A 13,080-nucleotide genomic window follows, 5' to 3' on the forward strand; every position below is an offset into this window, starting at 1 on the left:
GGGGGGGGGGCTGGCAGGGGTGACAAGCTGCATTGTTCACCCACATGTGACAGTTTCACATGGTGAATGCAATCAGCCTCTGGTAGAACTGCCTTAAACCCAGAGGCCATCAGCTGTGCCCAGGTGGGAAGGAGCCATGGCTGCTTTAAAGAGGGATGGAGCTCTCTGGCAAACCATGCCACTTATGTAGGAAGCAATGTCACTGCAGCATTTTGTAAAAAGCGGGTTATCAGCTAGCTTCAGAATCAATTCCCCAAAGTTGGGAGCCTCTACCTCCACCTGGAACAAAATCTGTCACATGTTCCTTCCTCACAGATTGTGGGAAAGCAGCAGCAGTGGTTCCCTCTCTGGCTTCCCCACTGAGCCATGGATGCTTCAGCTGAGATTCCTGCCTTGCAGGGGGTTGGACTAAACGACCCCTGGGGTCCCTTCCAACTCTACAATTCTAGGATTCTAAGGGATTGCAGGTGGCCTTTCCCTTAGTCTGTAAGAGGGGAAAGGGGCATTTTGAGGAGTATTTGCCAGACTTCCTTCCCTACAGCCTGAGCAAGATGTGCTCTGCTTCTTAGGGCCAGTATTGCCCTTGGAACAGTAAGTCTGGGGTCTTTGTGCTTGTCCTGTAAAACAGAATCTAGACTTGTAGTGTTGGGGGACCCCAAGGACCATCTAGTCCAGCCACTTGCAATGCAGAAATAGCACAAGGCATGTGGCCAACACACCCTAAAGACAGGCATGGCCAAACTTGGCCCTCCAGATGTTTTGGGACTACAATTCCTGTCATCCCTGACCACTGGTCCTGTTAGCTAGGGGTGATGGGAGTTGTAGTCCCAGACATTAGGAGGGCCAAGTTTGGCCATACCTGCCCCAAAGATGCAAGTGGAAAGCCAGGTGTGGCAAGCAAAACGTGGTATGTTGTGAATCTGTTTCCTGGGGATGATTAATAAATAACACCAGAGGGACAATGCCTCTGGAAGACATTTGCCTCCTCTCCAGGGGCCACATGGCAAAGCAGACAACTCTAAAGAGAAAGGTTTTGATCCTGAATTCTAGCACCTCCAGGCAGGTGAAGAGGGGGAGGGGGGACTCTGTTAGAGGGCTACTCCCATATCCCTCCTGCCTGTTCTGAGGAGAAACATGTCTCACCTCTTCACAGAAACAGTCCTGGAGCTTTCTTAGTTTCCTCCCCAGACATCTTGCCCATTAAGGGAGAAGGGAGGTGGCACAGATAAGTTGAAAGTTTGGGAGACTCACTTTGTAACTCCCGCACAGAGAGGGAACATGCCAGATGTTCAGAAATTCAAAAAATATAGGCAGAAATTAAACTAAAGGGAAGTAACCCACAGGAACTTCATCTTCCATCAGCTATTAACACCCTCCGTGCTTTTGCCTGTAAGAGCTAAAAAACCCAGAAGCAATCGACCCTTGGCTGAGGTTGAGCCACCTCTGCTTCCTCAAGACAGTTCAGCCTCCTCCCCAGCAGGCTTGGTAGTTGCTTCCCTACAGAGGACCACTGTAGAGAGGCTAAAGCAGAGCTTTCCAAACTGTTGGCTGCAGTGTGCCGTGTAATGCTTCCTCCCGGGGCTAGAAAGGGATAACCTCCAGTTCATAAAACTGAATTACCGTGTTGTGAAATGATGCATGTCTAAAAAGCATGACAAATTTGGAAAACTCTGAGCTAAAGTGTTAGCTGCACGTTCTGTCCACTTAGCACATTCCTTAGCCAGCCCCAGGGCGACAGAATAAAAGCCCCTGGAAGATGGGCAGAAAGGGGACCCTGCCGCTTAAGGGAGATCTGTGAGATCCTTTTATGTCTTTTAGGTGGTGCCAACTCTTTCCCTTATGGGGCGTTCTATGAAGAGGAGCTCTCCGTCTATGATAGAGGTCCTTTACCTCTTTGTAAATGTACTGTGAGGGCAGAGTGTAAAAGAGGAAGCCTGCCAAACCAGTTGCCTTATCAAGGCACAATGACTTTAGCTGATCAGCAGAAGCCCAAAGAATGAGCTCAATGTGGCTCTCTAAATGGGTGGCTTAGGCATTTCCCACACTTTTCTCACACTCGACCACATGACCCCAGGTAGAAGAACAATAGCCAGAGTTGCGCATGAGAGCTGAGCTGATGCTGGAAGCTAGAGGAGACAGCAACGTCTTGCTTGGTGTTGGATCCAAAGCTGAGTTTGGGCTCTCCTGGAAACCAAATGAGGAAGCAAGAACCTTTCGGTCTCATGGACATATGTGTAAATAAAACCATATATCCTAAAGACACCACCATCTTGGGATGACATTCATTCCAGGACACCAAGGAAATGCCGGCGCCCCAGGAACCTCTTGCCGCACAAAGATTGGGGTGGCATGCAACCATATGTTTCCATCCAAGCTGTTGAACCCTGTATATTTATAAAAAAGTAGATTTTGCTAGTTTGCATCTTCCCTACAAATCCTCTTTTCCTTTTGTGGTCATTTCTTCTTTTAGATTGTCATGCTCAGATTGTTGTTGTTTTCTAAGCTGCCCTGTGAGCTTTTCTGGCTGAAAAGCAGGGTATAAATATTTTGAATGAATATCCATATGTGGGAAGGGGAAAGGTGGAAACATGATGGCTGGGGGAGGGAAGGCCCCTCGTGGGAGCATCATCCCTGAAGAAGAGGAACACAAGTCATCCTACTTGCAGACTGGAGGACACTCTTTCCCTGTTCCCTGTCTTCAGGGAGCACAGTCAACTTTCACTTGTAAGCAGAGGAGGCGGGACTGCCGACATCTCCCTCACGACCAAATTGTAGACGACTGTAGAAGTGAACATGGGAAAGGCCGTTCCTTTCCATGGGAGCCTACAGACATTTGTCTCTGCAACACTTGCCCCTGGTCTCTTTGGCTGTGCACCAAAAAACCTTGAAGCTGAGCTGTAGCTGTTCGAAGAACAGGCATCAGCCAGCCCAGTAGGAGAGTAATCTGGAGTTTCTCTGACTTCATGGACTTAACTTCTTGTGGAGGATACTGTGGGGAAAGAAAGAAAAAATACTAGGGAGAATCTCCATTGCTAATTTGGTCTGCTCAGCTGGCTTCTGATGTTCCCTCAGTTCTCACAGCAGCTTTCCCATCATCTAAAGTCTTATGGCATGTTTATGATGATGATGATTGGCATTTCTCAGGCCCCTTAATGTCAGAATAAAAATAACTGCCCTTAATGTGCCCTGTTTTCATAAATAGGAAATCCAAAATATTAATGGAATGTGCTTTGTCTGAGGTGAACTTCTGAAAACAGCCAGCTTCTGACTTTCCATAGCAGGCAGATGTCAATGTTTAGACGCAATTCATTCTTGGTCCACGGAGAAGGCAGGGCGGGGAGCCTAAAGCTAAAAGCAAAATCAGTCACTGGCAAAAAGTGGTCATCAAAACCCTAAAGAAACTTCTTGGAGTGAGATCAGGATAAAAGCATCTCTGGTAGGTTGCTGTTCAACCTCCTTTCTGAAACTCCAAAGGAGTTTCTTCCATTATATTACTTGCAGCGCAGCAAGCAAAGAGGCTGGCCCAGCTGCCATATTCTCAGGAGAGCAAGTGGGCCGCGTTGCTGCTCAACCTTTGACCACAAATTCTTGAAATCAGCTGATTACTGCCAACTTAGCAGTTCCTCCTCCCTTCACTAGCCATGGTACCTTTTCTCCTTGCAATTGCAGGAAGGAGCCAAAGATCACTTGAGTGATCTTGTGAGTGAAAACAGGTTTTTGCTTGGTTGAGCCCAGTAGAGAGGGGATTTCCACATTAGTCATTAAATATGGAATTCCCACTCTGCCCTGGAGAAAGTGAGTGAAAATTGAGGTGACGGGGATGCATGAAAAGCTCTGTAGCTTGAAGTTGGAGAACAATGGGTAGCAGTGTTTAAAACCCTCATCTGGAGTACCCCTTGTGTTTGATCACAAAGGGAAGCTTTGCGGTCTTTCCAGGCAGCAGCTTGCATCACAGAGTACTAAGTTAAATCTGGATCCAGGAAGAGCCACAGTTCAGCCATTCTCTTGTTTCCTCAATTCTGAGAGATGTGGGTAGCAACTAGGATCATTTTCAAATTGACCTACATTCATGAAAATAAAATATGTGTTGTCATTCCCCCCCTTCTGACTTTGTTCCCACAATAACAACTTTTATATGTGATGCCAAAAGCATGCAAGTACAGCAGAGTCACCTATGAAACACACCATTGCTAGGTTTCTTCAAGGATGCCACCATATCTCAGCCTCTGTGTGCAAAAAGGTGAAAATACTGTAACTTCACAGGACTGTTGTTACTGGGATAGCATATGTCTGCTTAAACACTTGAAGGGTGCTCTAAAGAGGCTGAATGTTAATCTATGGTGAAAGTGTTAAATGTCAATAGACTATAGGTTTGCTGTGAAGATGAGACAGATAGTGAAACTACAATTGCCACCTCAGTGGGAAAAGGAGAAAAGCAAAGAAAGATCTGCTCACACACTCAGGGTCAGAGTGCAAATTAAAAATCATTTGAAAAAGATCTGGCACCCCCACCTGCATATGTTGAACCCCCTGCCATGCTTGGGGATGGAGATCCTAATCTTTAAGGTGAGCAACTTATAAACACATTAAAATCAAAGAAAAGACCTGCAGGATCTGGCCCATGGCCCTTCTAGTCCAACATCCTGCACTCTCAGGGGCCAACCAGGAGCAGGACCCCTGGGCAACAGCAGCAACTCACCCTGCTTGTGGTTCCCAGCAATGCAATCGGAAGGATTTGCTGCCTCAAACATGGAAAGGCAGGACAGAGCCAGGAATCTGTCTAAAACCATCCAAGACTGACGGCCATCACTATGCAAAACAGGGCAGTTATTCTAGATCAGGGATGGTCAGCTCCCAGGACACTGCGATCTAATCGCAGAGTTAAAAACTGGCAGTGATCTACCACCTTTTGAGGGTTTCAGGTCAAAGTTGTTGAGCTTTTTTTAGGAGGGGAAGCCCTGTTTCTTTGGGGTTCTGGTTATAGTTCTTGAGCATAAGGAAGGCATAGGGACTGCCTCCATAGATTTCTATCTCATCTTTCAGTGCACAGTGTGTTTTATAAGCTTATATCGTGGGAGAGAGAGTGGCTTGAACAAAGCCATCCAGTGGCTGAATAGGAATTTGGAGTGGCTCTCTCACTCTTTCTCAGTCCTAGCCAGCCCCGTGTCTTAAACAAAGCCTTAGCAGTTGGCTGCTATGGAGTCTGATTCAGGCTCCCTGACTAAAAGTTTTCTCCAAGGTGTGTCCCCCCCCTTTCTATCTATCTAGCCATCTAATGTCCACAGTCTGTCAACAGAGATAATTAGGTGGTAATTAATTATAGCCACACCATAAATATTGATATCATATGTCAGGGTTTCAGGGAGAGAAGAGCAGATGGGGGAGGAGACAGAGAGCGAGGGGGAAGAATCCCAGAGAGATGAGGAGGAGGATGACGATGCCCAAAGGTCGTCCATGAGTCTGACCAGTGAGTCAGAGGACTCCCAAAAGGGGGCCCCCCTGGTCAGACCAAAGGGAGGCCAAGGGGGAAGCAGTGAGGAGCAGGGGAGCGAAGGGAGAAGCCCCAGTGGGAGTTGGACACCGGAGCCGGCTTCTCAGCCGGAACGGAGTGAAGGGGGTAGAGTTACCAGTGTGTCAGAGGGAGCAGAGCAAGAAGGAGACAGGGGAAGGAGATCGGAGCAGGGCGCTCAGCCGGAAGGGGTGGAGAGCAGCACCGGGAGCAGTGTAGCGGTCGAGAGAAAGGTCAGAAGCAACGTACGCGCGCCAAGTTCAAATGTAGAGGCGCGCGGAAGTGAGGAGAGCCCTGGGGAGGAGCCCGGCCCCAAAGCGAGAAGGAGGGGGGCAGAGGCGTCAGAGGATTCAGCCTCGGGCGAGTCCCGGCGAGGGGGAACCCAGGGGGGCAGAAAGACCCTGCGGAAAAGGAAGGAGAGGAAGAGGTGGTCCAGCACAAGCCTCTTAAATTGGTGTAGAGGCGGGACGGATTCAGAGGGTACTTCAGCGGTCTAACGTTACAGACGTAGAGTCACAAAGATGGAATGTAAATGGAGCAATGATCTTCAATAAAGACTTTTTGTAAATAAACTGGATCGGATTTGGGTCTCTTGTGAGCTGGGACCAGACGGGTGGCTCTGACAGTAAGTACCCTCTCAAGAACGCACAAATTTTTTTTTGCAAAGCTCACCAACGGGAGCAGCCATGAGCACGGAGGAACAGCTGCTTACGCTGAGGAAGCAGGTTACCGACCTCACAGCTGCAGTCATTGCATCTCAGAAGAAGAATGACGAACTGGAGAAGGCTTGCCAGGACCTGCGAACAAGGTGGGAGCATGCAAGAGGGGCAGGGGTCCCGGGTTCCAGATCGGAGGGAGTTGCACTTGGACGGCGGGGGGGCGCCCTAGTTACGCACTTTGATGGCAACCTGCAAAACTACCCTAACTTCAGAGCAGACGTCGTGTATGCACTGCATTTGCTTCGTCATGATTTTAAGGATGAGGAGGAAAAAGTGGGGTTCATAATTTCGTTTTTGCATGGGGAGGCCAGAGCTTGGTTGCGCAATTTGTGGCGCGAAGATGGCCCTGCCCGCCGCAATTCTGATGAATTTATTAAAGCGATGGATGCTTGTTTCCAGTCATCTGTGGATGTGGATATTGCTCGTAGGCAGATGCACGGACTGCGGCAAGGCAAAGCCACTGTACGTCAATATCACTCCAGATTCTTTGCGTTACTAACTGCGTTGGGCTGGGAGAAGGATAGTAAACCAGTAAGAGATCTGTTCTGGGAAGGTCTTAGCCCCCCCGTCAAGGATGAGATCGCCAGAGGAGATAGACCCCAGACCCTAGAAGACGTAGTGCAGAGGGCTTTGGCAATCGGAATACGACATGAGGGACGCCCGTGGCACGAGGGGGAGGGACCCCAGGCGTGTGCACCAGCGAGAACCCCCCCTTTTGTCCCCAGGGACTTCAGCCAGACGCACCCCTCGCCCTTGGGGAGGCAGGGAGAAGAGCCGATGGAAATTGGTGGTGCTAGGGCTCAGACACCATCCAGAGCCCCTGTTTCCGGTGCAGTGAAGGCGAAGCCTCCTAGAGGAACCAGGAAATGTTACATCTGTGACAGTGCACACCATATGGCGAAAGAGTGCCCCCAGAGGCTCCAAAAACACACTGCAGCTCTAGCAACGGTGGCAGCGGAAGTGGTGCAAAGAGAGCAGCCTCAGGGAAACGACAGTGCCTGGCTGGAAGCGGAGCTACTGGGGCTCAGCCAGGCGGATCTGTAGAACAGTCCCCAGCACCCTTGCAACGCACAGACCCTTTACCACCCAAGCCAGCAGTGCAACTCACTGCAACCCTTCAGCTGCCGAATGGACACTCCCTGGAAGTTCCCATCACGATTGATTCAGGGAGCAATGCGGATTTTGTGGGAATACAATTTGTCAAGCAGCATAGCATAGCGCTCCTGCCTGCAACGACGCCTCTGAACGTGGTCACGGTGGACGGCAGGAAATTGCTGGGAGGGCAAGTTGTGCAGCAGACGCCTCCCATGGTGATGCAGATTGGAAACCATCGAGAAGTCATTAGCTTCAATGTCACCCACCTGTCAGACACGCCCATTGTGTTGGGCATGAGTTGGCTGGAGAGGCATAGTCCCGCTGTAGCGTGGTACCAGCGGCAAATCACCTTCTGCTCATCGTATTGTGCTCAGCATTGCATCCAAACCAATCAGGAGGAGGGGGCTGAGCAGCAGCTGCAACTGGGCATGGTGCAGGCAGTGCCTCACAAGTACGAAGGATTCTTGGAGGTTTTCTGCGAGAAAGAAGCTGACAAGTTGCCGCCTCACAGGCCTTACGACTGTGCGATCGACCTGGTGCCGGGGGCGCAACTGCCAACTGCAAAGCTGTATTCCATGTCTGAGGACGAGATGCAAGAGCTCAGAGAGTTCATAGAGCATAATCTGAAGCGCGGGTTCATCCGGGAATCCAAAGCAGTGGGAGGCAGTCCTGTTTTCTTTGTGAAGAAGAAAGACACGCCCCAAAAAAGACTCGTTGTGGACTACCGGTTCATAAACAGACTGACTAAGCCCAAAGCCTTCCCCATGCCCAAGATTGACGACCTCCTAGCGACCGTTAGGAAGGGTAAGATCTTCACCAAGTTGGATTTGCGTGGAGCGTACAACCTCATCCGCATTCGGAAGGGCGATGAGTGGAAGACTGCCATGTTCACGCCTCTGGGCACGTATGAATACAGAGTTATGCCGTTTGGTCTCCAAAATGGCAGCCACGTTTTCCAAGCATTTATGCATCACGTGCTGGCGGGACTCCTATACAAGAAGTGTGTATGTTTTCTCGACGACATCCTGATTTTCTCGGAATCGCCGGAAGCTCACGAGAAGGATGTAAAGGAGGTCCTACAGAGGTTGCGGGAGCACAGGCTGTACGCCAAGTTGGAGAAATGCCAGTTTGATGTGACGGAGGTGGATTTCCTTGGCTACAAGCTGTCCGACGAGGGGCTGGCCATGGACAGAGTCAAGGTCCAAGCGGTGTTGGACTGGAAGAGCCCACGCAATCGGAAGGAAGTCCAGAGATTCATCGGATTTGCCAATTTTTATCGCAAATTCATCAAAGGTTTTGCAAAGGAGACGGCAGCAATCACGGACACCCTCAGTTCCAAGAAGAAGAAGTTCGCTTGGACGGAACAGGCAGAGCGCTCTTTTCGGAAGCTTAAAAGCCTCTTCGCCTCCGAGGAACAGCTACTGCACGTGAATCCTGGCAGGCCCATGCGGGTAGAAACCGACGCGTCAGACAGAGCGGTTGGAGACGTCCTTCTGCAGGAGGATCCGCAAGGCAATTGGAGGCCGGGCGCCTTCTACTCCCGGAAGCTCAGCAAGACGGAGCAGAACTACACCATATGGGACAGGGAGCTGTTGGCCATTCATGCAGCTTTCAAAGCGTGGCGACACTTCCTCATAGGAGCCAAGCACACAGTGCAGGTGCGCACGGATCACAAGAACTTAGAGTATTGGCGAACGGCGAAGCTGCAGACCCAAAGACACATGCGCTGGGCAGAATTCTTTGCGGATTTCGACTTCAAAATAGAATACATCCCGGGGGACTCCAATGTTATAGCCGACGCACTCTCCAGGAAACCGCAATACCTTGAGGAGACGGCACCAATAGCAGCGAAGCACATTTTCGCACCGCAGGCATGGGCGTGCGCAGCCATCGCAGTCGATCTGGACGCGGTGCGACGCGCGTTGCAAGCGGATCAATTTGCACAATCCAAGATGGAGGAGCTGCGCAGCGGGTCGCAGAGAGACGATGAGTTCCAGTTGCGAGACGGGCTCTTGACTCGCAAGGGTGCCCTCTACGTGCCAAACGACGAGCTTCGCGCAAAGGTTCTGCAGCAATTGCACGACGCCCCCAGTGCGGGCCACTTCGGCAAGGAGAAGACAATAGAATTAGTGGCCAGGGACTTTTGGTGGCCCCAGATGCGGGGAGAGGTGGCGGATTACGTCGCCAGATGTGACACCTGTCAGAGGTCCAAACCAGTACACCAGAAGCCAGCGGGATTGCTGGAACCGCTGGAGACGCCGCAGCAGCCGTGGGAGAGGGTAGCCCTGGATTTTGTTACTGACCTGCCCAGCTCCAGGGGCAAGACGGCGGTACTGGTGGTTGTGGACTTGTTCACCAAGATGGCGCACTTCATTCCTTGTGCCAAGGTGGCGACGGCAGAACAGACCGCCAAACTCTTCATCGACCACGTGTTCAGAGTGCATGGACTACCGCAGTCCGTCCTGTCCGACAGGGGGCGCCAATTTGTTTCCAACTTCTGGCAGAAGCTTCTGGGTATCCTGCACGTCAAGATCGACCTAGCGTCGGCGAGACATCCACAGACCAATGGCCAAGCAGAGAGGGTCAACGCGATCATGCAGCAGTACCTGAGGTGTTACGCCAATCAGCGACCCGCAGCGTGGGTGGACTACCTGCCGATGGCTGAGTTTGCCTACAACAACACGAAGCACGCATCGACGGGGGTGACGCCGTTCTTCGCGAACAATGGCCGTCATCCCAGAACCTTTCCGAGGCTTATAGCACCAGGAGAGGGAGTGCCGCAAGAGGCCGACCAGTTTGCAGCAGAGTTGCAAGAGGTGCACGAGGAGCTGAGGAGACATTTGGAGCTGGCCAAACAAGCCTATAAGGTGCAGGCGGACAAACACAGAAGGGCGGGAGAAGACATCCAGGTGGGGGACTGGGTATGGTTAGCGGCCCAAGCGATGCCAGCCAAATCGTTAGCCAAGAAGAAGCTAGGACACAGGCAGCTAGGACCATACCAAGTTGAGGCTAGGATCAATCCTGTAGCATTTCGCCTGGCCCTTCCAGAAGGCTCCAGAGTGCACCCGGTCTTTCATAGGTTGGTGCTCACTCCCTACAAGGCCCCGCATAGGTTTCAAGAGTCAGAAACAGTACCAGACCCACGCAAAGAGTCACCCAAGAGGGGGGGGGTCGCCTAGGGCCGAACCCCTCAACAAGGTCACAGAGATACTGGACTCGAGATGGGGGGCAGAGGGGGTTGAATACTTTCTCGCCAGAGAGGGCACCCCAGCCACTGCCAATAGTTGGGTGCCGGGCTACGCGTTAGATGAACCCCTTTTGAAAGAAGAGTTCCATGCACTTTTCCCACATAGACCCATGCCAGCTGAGTACTTTGATGACTGGCTTTTCACACCCACATTGTCAGATAGCACGTTCAGGGGTTTCTCTTCCTCCGAGGAAGGAACAGCAGAATCGAGCCCGCCCAGGGGATCGTGTTCGGGAGTGGACACACTACCTTCGGATTGGTGGGAGGAGCAACCAGAGGAGGAATGGCGAAAGAGGTGGATGATGGGGCCTTGGCGGGCAGCACCAGAGGAAGTAGCAATGGAAGAAGAGACTGAGATGGCTTTGGGTGAAGAACCCGAGTTCGAACACACATACACAGAACTGCCAGCAGAGAACACTGACGTAGACGACCTGTATCCGGAGCCTACCCCCGAGGAGCCGCAGTTTCCACAACCGGCACCCGCCGAGCGGGAGGGGGGAAGGGGGGGCTTCGAGGGGGGGATGGATGTCAGGGTTTCAGGGAGAGAAGAGCAGATGGGGGAGGAGACAGAGAGCGAGGGGGAAGAATCCCAGAGAGATGAGGAGGAGGATGACGATGCCCAAAGGTCGTCCATGAGTCTGACCAGTGAGTCAGAGGACTCCCAAAAGGGGGCCCCCCTGGTCAGACCAAAGGGAGGCCAAGGGGGAAGCAGTGAGGAGCAGGGGAGCGAAGGGAGAAGCCCCAGTGGGAGTTGGACACCGGAGCCGGCTTCTCAGCCGGAACGGAGTGAAGGGGGTGGAGTTACCAGTGTGTCAGAGGGAGCAGAGCAAGAAGGAGACAGGGGAAGGAGATCGGAGCAGGGCGCTCAGCCGGAAGGGGTGGAGAGCAGCACCGGGAGCAGTGTAGCGGTCGAGAGAAAGGTCAGAAGCAACGTACGCGCGCCAAGTTCAAATGTAGAGGCGCGCGGAAGTGAGGAGAGCCCTGGGGAGGAGCCCGGCCCCAAAGCGAGAAGGAGGGGGGCAGAGGCGTCAGAGGATTCAGCCTCGGGCGAGTCCCGGCGAGGGGGAACCCAGGGGGGCAGAAAGACCCTGCGGAAAAGGAAGGAGAGGAAGAGGTGGTCCAGCACAAGCCTCTTAAATTGGTGTAGAGGCGGGACGGATTCAGAGGGTACTTCAGCGGTCTAACGTTACAGACGTAGAGTCACAAAGATGGAATGTAAATGGAGCAATGATCTTCAATAAAGACTTTTTGTAAATAAACTGGATCGGATTTGGGTCTCTTGTGAGCTGGGACCAGACGGGTGGCTCTGACATCATAGATATCACATTATCTATGGAGAAACAGAGATTCTGACTGAACATCAGGCAGAACTTTCTAACAGAGTTGTTTGACATGGAACGGTCTCCCATTGAGAGGTTTGTGGGCTCGCCTTCATTGGAGGTTTCAAGCAGATGTTGGATGGGCATCTGTCAGGGATGCTTTAGCTGAGATTCCTGCATTGCAGGGGGTTGGACTGGGTGGCCCTCAAGATCCCTTCCAATTCTATGATTCTGTCTCCTTTGCTATGCCAAAAATAGAGTATGGGTGGTTATTCCATTTGTGCAATGCTCTCCCCAGGGAGGTTCAGCTGGCACCTTTAGGTGCCAGGCAAAACCATTCCTCTTCAAGCAGGTCTTTGGCTGACTGACATTTGATGAACTTTTAAATGTGTTGTGGGAGGAGGATTATTATTATTTTGTTGTTGTTCTTATGTGTTTTGTGGTATTATATTGATATCTACAGCTGAAGGGTTGTATGATGAAGAAGAAGAAGAAGAAGAGGAGGAGGAGGAGGAGGAGGAGGATATGGGCAAAAGCAGCATAAATTGGATATTGTATAAATAACCTTCCCCTTTTTCTTGGTCTCAGGCTGTTACAACTATGCATCTGTTGCAAAGACAGCCAACTTCCTGTTTGATTCATTCCACTCATTATCTGTCCATTTCCACCCACGCCCAGCGTAACAGATTGTTTTTTGCTTTGATGACTAAATGTTTATAGCAACCAGAATTTCCACAAACCTCTGAAATGGCACAGCAAGAGTTTCCTATTCATGTTCTCGGTGTCAGGTTATTTGCTTGGGAAAAGCTTGCTATGACAAGAGACTGTTTGGGTTCTTTGGCAAGAAGCTGCAATTTTCTTCTGAGAACAGAATAGCAGATGTCCACCCTATTTCCAGCCTCACTCACCAGGGGCCTCGGTCTTTTTAAAAACCACCCATGTTATCTAAGGCTTCTCAATCTATTGAAGAATACTCAGCCACCTGCTTTGTAACAGATTAATTTATCATATCAATGTATTTGTATTTTACCCAATATTACCCAAACACCAATCCAGGTGTTGGAATGAAGTGGAAAAACTCCATTTAAAATAAGTGGGAGCTCACACTTACTGTTAGAAGGAAGTATCACCTTTATTATTTTATTTTTCATTTCCTATTGCAACATGAACAAAAATACCCTTAAGAACAGA

This window comes from Podarcis melisellensis (assembly GCF_964234715.1).
Source record: "Podarcis melisellensis genome assembly, chromosome: 6".
NCBI classification, from domain to species: domain Eukaryota; kingdom Metazoa; phylum Chordata; class Lepidosauria; order Squamata; family Lacertidae; genus Podarcis; species Podarcis melisellensis.